Source organism: Scardinius erythrophthalmus (genome assembly GCF_964197995.2).
Source record: "Scardinius erythrophthalmus genome assembly, chromosome: 2".
Taxonomy (NCBI): Eukaryota; Metazoa; Chordata; class Actinopteri; order Cypriniformes; family Leuciscidae; genus Scardinius; species Scardinius erythrophthalmus.
This window is the reverse complement of record NC_138222.1, coordinates 8,314,037-8,320,036: the sequence shown is the minus strand read 5'-3', so window position 1 is coordinate 8,320,036 and position 6,000 is coordinate 8,314,037. Positions and strand designations below refer to the sequence as shown.

The window sequence follows — 6,000 nt, the reverse complement described above, 5'->3', positions numbered from 1 at the left end:
CTTTCTCAGGGGGAACGAGCACGCAAAGCGAAAAATCTGCACTCACTTACGGAGCATAACTAACAATGGCCTCACCTCCTCTCGGCTCTGCTTTATAAAAGGCAAAGTGTGTGTTTATACGTCTGTGTTCGAATCTATTAAATCTGTTCCTTGTTTCATCCTTTGTTCAGTTGCATGAAAGAACTTTTGCTGTGAATGCTGCTAATAGCTTGTTTTTATCTCTCATCCCTAGGTGGCGCTATCACTCCGAAAGGATTTTCCACAGACTGTGGATGCTTCAAACCAAATCTCAAAACCGGGTCTACTAGCTTTGAAAAAAAAGAAAAAGAAACTGGAAATACCTGGAATTATAGGACTACATCATCCCAAGCCCTTGCCAAGGGACTTACTAGTAGTGCCCAGGCACTGGATCTGAAAGCTTTACATTCTTCTTTACTTTTGAATAAACCAACAGACCAAAAAACAAAAGACGAAGACCTTGATAGCTTTAGCACTAGCGATAGATTGCGGCCATCCGCCTGCCATTGCACCAAACCTGCTGTGACCGCAAGGGTTGTGACCTTTCTGGCGCCCGCTTCAAACGGACACTTGAAAAGAAGGACGCGGTCAGAGAGGGCTTCCGAGCGGTGGCGACTGAAACCAAAAACCCCATCAGGTAAGGCTGTGAAGTCACTTCTCTTCCTGCTGGCAACACCCCCAAAGCTCCTCGGGGGCTTTTGAAGCCCAGTCGGCCCCCCTGTGCTCACGCCCACATAGGCTGCTTCTCCTCCATGCTGGGCCTACAGGAGAGCCCACTGTAGATAAAGGCTTCCCGGTTTGAAGACTCGATCACATGTGTGCTGCTGTAGGATTAGAGGCAATGTGTGCTGATTGAATTTGTTTGGCTCAAAGGTGCAAAGAAGGTGACTGATTGATTGATTGATTGATTGATTGATTGATTGATTCATTGATTGATTCATTGGTTCATTGATTCATTGATTCATTGATTGATTGATTGAAAGTCAACATCATTGGCACTTGCATATTTGTATATTCAACTACACAAGTTACGTTGTGCTACAGGAATATTCCATATTCAAACTCTGTCATTAATTACTCGCCCGCGTTTTGTTCCAAACCCCTAAGACTTTCGTTCATCTTCGTAACACAAATGAAGATCTTTTTGATGAAACCTGAAAGCTTTCTGTCCCTCCATTGACAAACTACCACTTTAACGCTTCAAAAAGTTCATAAAGAGTTTGTAAAACTAATCCAAATGAATTGGTTTAATCCAAATTTTCTGAAGAGACTCGATCGGTTTATATAATGAACGGATTGGACTTTAGGCTTTTATTCACATACAAACAGAAGCTCAATCGAATCTGTGAAAATGTAAATACTCACAGTTACTCATACAAGACAACGTATATGCTAATATGATTTTAGTGTGAACAAATTGCTTACTAACTTATTCTGTATTTTACAACTTCATTAAATGACTAAAATGATGAGAAAAACTCAGCTCAAGTCTTGACATAAGAATTCATGTTTTTTTTTACTTTCACATTTCTGCATACTTCCATTGAAAATACCTCACTGTAACTTTTTTTTGTTGTTGAGAGTTGAAATTACTTTTTGTGGTTATCAACATATTACCACAAATGCTGTCGATTGAGCTTAACTTGTATTAACCCAGAATCTATTCATTTAATACTTGCTCCCAGAATGAGAGTAAATTTTGTTGTACGTCAATGATGGGAGATGCACTATGAACAAATTTCTTACCTTGAATCTGAATATACTATGAACAAATTTCATTTTTAATGTTCCTCCGACCATTTCACCTATATTGTGCATTGTAGTAGTTGACCCTTAAAATGACTTTCATTGGTGTCTTTGGTGATTATTAAATGATTTCTTTTTTTTTTAATAAAACCAGTTGATTTAAGAGTACATTTTAAGTTAATTCTATAAAAATTGTACAGTGTAGTTGCCGTGCTGCCCCGCTGTCTAGCATATTCATGTGTAAATGTTAAGCAGTGATAATTTTGTTTCGCTAACATGACAGACATACATGCTCTTTAGCTGATCAAAATGATGGCATTCGCTGCTCTCGGTGTAACCCCGAATGCAAGTAAATAGTGTTTATAGAATTAAGCATTTAAAAAGAAAACAGACGGGCAAGGAGGCAAGACACTCTGGGAATCAGCCAGGTTCCGAAAAGAGAGCAGGGCCTTTGTTTGAAAAGTTCAAAGTAATTTTGCCAAATTTAGGTCATTTGATATTAGTACACAGTGGGGAGCTGTCATTTGTGGGGAAAGAGAAAGCAAATAAATAAATAACCTAACAGATGGAGCACTAAAGCTTTTCGTGCATCTTGCTCATTTATTATTTTTTGCTTAAAAAAAAATGCAACACTTTAATGCATTAAGCAAAAAAAAAAAAAAAAAAAAAATCCATCTCTGCTAAACTAATTAGCGACTCCGAAATGGGCTCTTGCGAAGAGGCTACGTCAAAGGTACAGGGTCTGAGGGGGTCAGGCACGCTCACAACAGGACGAATGTAAGTCAGCACAAGTCATAAGCGGTGAACGCCCCCGTCAGGAGAGCCAATTCCCCCCTCCCTCCTCCTCCTCACCCGCCTTTTTTCCCTCCATCCGAGAGCGCTAATGGAACAGTGCTCTTAGCCCAGGGCTCCGGCACCAGACCCCGCTCTGCATGAGGGATGTACTGCACTGCGGCCGGGGTCGCTCCCTTTGTGCCGGCCCTCCTTGGCCTCGCGGTAAAAAGAGCCATGCATGATTTCATACATGAAAGATATATGTAATTGGACAGCAGCAATGCCTATACGCCATATTTACAATTCTAAACAGAGGATGGGAGAAGCAATTCCCTTTATCTCTCTTGGTCATAGGCTCTTTGCAAGGAACGAATTTCCGCATATCGCAGAGCCCACAAAAAATACATGAAATGCAGATTATCACACTTCTTATTTACTTTCATTATGGATGAGTTGAATGTGTCATTTTGACACAGCCCGGCTCCTGTCTCTTGCCCGGCTAGATCCGTGAGACAAAAATAGAGGAATAATTCCCGCTGGCCTCGCTGTACTGACTAATATTGTGGCGGCGATGCCGTCGTCCAGTTCCTGAAAGGGACGTCCCGATGCTTTGTTTATCCGCGGAGAGATAGCGGATGCATTTGTGTGTTTGTGGCCTTCATAATGCATCTCTAATAATGCAGTAGTGTCTCGGTCATTTCGTAAGGCTAAACTGCTCATTTTAATGCTTTTGATTGGCTGGGGAACATATACCGTATGTCATTTATTATTTTTATTTGTAAAGGTTTACTCTCTGTGTAGCTGGACTTCATGCGGCGTTGAATTTTCTGTGTGATGTTGTGTGTTGGGGACACACACACAGTCGTGTTGTTTGGTGGCCTGTTTTTAGGCAGAGTCCCTCCTGGAGTGTTAATGTAGTGCCAAGTTAAACACCTCTCTTGTTAATTGTCCTAACGAGCTCATGCTTTGCCCGTGAACGGCTTTTTTAATGGCTTGTTTTATGGGCGTGTGGAGCTCCGAGGCCAGACGGGGTCTCGGTCGACCCTTACGGGGCCAGCATTCATGTGTTACTGGTCGCGATGCACAGCTTGCCCCCCTTTTGACGTCAACCCTACCCCCACACAATTTTGCAGAAGCCCACCTGCCTCCGCGTCCTGGAGGTCACAGGGACGGGGGAAATGGCAGGGTTAAGCACCGTGCAACTATGTTCCAGCCGCTGTGGTCACTTGCAATTATACCCCAGCTACATCACCCACAAGACTAGTTGCAGGTTTTAGGCTTTGGCAGCATTTTCTGCTCCATGTTGTTCCACTTGGCCTTTTCCTCGTTCCTTAATTACTCGTGTTTGCTCTTATTCTTATATTGTTGTACATTCAATTTGTGAATTAGGATATTGAACACAATATGTATATTTCAGAATAGAATTTTTTTTTACAAATATTTTTTCATTATGGTCGACATAATCACTTTAATAGCTATTAATGCATTGTTTTACATTTGCACAAAGCATCAATTACAGACCATCTTAAACTATATTTATTGTTATCTGGGTAACACACTATAATAACATCAGTTAACTACATTACTTCACATGAACTAATAAACTGCACTTCTACAGCATTTATTAAGCTTTGTTCATTTTAATTTTAACAATTACTAATACATTATTAAAATCAAAAGTTGTATTTGTAAACATTAGTTAATGCACTAACAATGAACAGCTGTTTTTTTTATTAACTAACGTTAATACAGTAATAAATGTATTTATCGTCGTTAGTTCATGTTAGTTAATACATTAACTAATGAAACCTTATTGTAAAGTGTTACCATTATCCAAATAAATGATTCATATTACATTCAGAAATGCATTACAAATTGTTTGTTACAATACTGTAGATATTTGTTTTGTCTGCATTTCATGTTTTGTCACTTTTCTGTTTATTCAGACTTCACGCATAATTTTCGTCTTCAGGATATTTCACATTTAATTTACATATTTAAGTATTTTACTCATAATTAAATGATGTCTTAATGACTTTTTAGATGTTTGACTGGTAACTGTTTATATGTGTTTAAATATAATAATTGTGAGGCTTTAAAATCCAGCACACACACACACACACACACACACACACAATACAAGGCTGCATGGAAGAATTTGTTCCTGGGTTTGTTCTTTCATTTGTCTTTGAAAAGATTTGTCAACAAAATGTCATCTGTCTAATTTTTAAGCTAACTATTCGTGGCATTTGGGTCATGAAATCACTGTATTTCTCGGTTGGAGACTCGGGGTCTTCTCTTTGAGATGAAATGATTTCCTGAGCAAAGCTTTGCACATAATCCTGCCATAGCTGTCAGATGATGGAAGTGGGGAAGGATTTACACGGTGACCCTTGGCGGGAGCCCTACATCGCTGTTGCCCTTCAGTGTCTTCTGCTTCCATCTGCTATACATGAAACTTGTTTGGGGACTGTGGACATATAGGCCTATATATTAAGCTTTGCTTTAACAGACCATATTTTTTCTATAAATATGTGTATTCTCTTATTTTATGGACAGGACAGTCAGGTGGCCATATTTGTGCATTATTATTATTATATGTTCATATGTGAATTGTTCAATTTAATGGGTAGCAATGTAGTGAAGACGCATATTGTTGGAGGTGCAGGCCTGAAGTACGCAGATTGCACGCTTCACTCAATCTATATTGAATGATGATATCGAGATGCGGGGAAAGTATTTTTCTTGATTCCTGAGATTTATGTTTGTGTTATTCTCTTACCTGCACAAAGATAAAATGGAGGTTGCAGAGAATCGGCGGTATGAGGATGAGCTGGTTTTGCAGTTGTAGCTCCTCTGGACGCAGACTTGCTCCAGGCTGCTTTTCTTTCTGATTGTTGCACGACCGTGAACAGAGACATTTGCACTGCTTAACCGCGCAGACAGTGAATATGATCCGTTCCTGGATTTTTAAAGGTTTGTTTGAATGTGCTTTTGCTGCTTTATGAAGATAGTACACTTACTGAGAAACATAAATGACTGTATGTAGCCTATATGTGTGGGCGTGTTTCTTCTCAGAGCTCGTGTCTTATATCGACAAAACAAATTATGCTTGAATTTAGCCAACAAAATGCCCAGGTAGATTTTGGACTAAAGTCATAATAGATAAAATGATCGGTGACACACACACACACACACACACACACACACACAGAGAGAGAGAGAGAGAGAGAGAGAGACAGATGCACGCAGGTGTTTTATATTCAATTGACACATTCATATGTTCGGCTTTTTTCACTGTTATTTTATAATAGGCTAAATTATTTTTGTTTTGAAATATTTTACAAATATATTATCCATCTGGACCGTTTGTGCTTCTGAGCAGGTCTCGAATGAAACCGAGCCTAACACACCATTTTACCGGTCTTTATGCAAATATAACGTACTGATTTTAAATATCCT

General features: G+C 39.5%; 1 protein-coding gene across 1 annotated transcript in view; it reads left to right on the top strand.

Moving 5' to 3' along the window:
• The first annotated feature begins 561 nt into the window (after positions 1-561).
• The window catches only part of zfhx3b (zinc finger homeobox 3b), a 159,800-nt gene continuing 154,361 nt past the window's right edge, over positions 562-6,000 (top strand). Inside the window, exon 1 of the mRNA XM_081358883.1 lies at positions 562-655. The gene's annotated coding sequence lies outside the window, so the exon portion shown is untranslated. The remainder of the gene's footprint in view (positions 656-6,000) is intronic.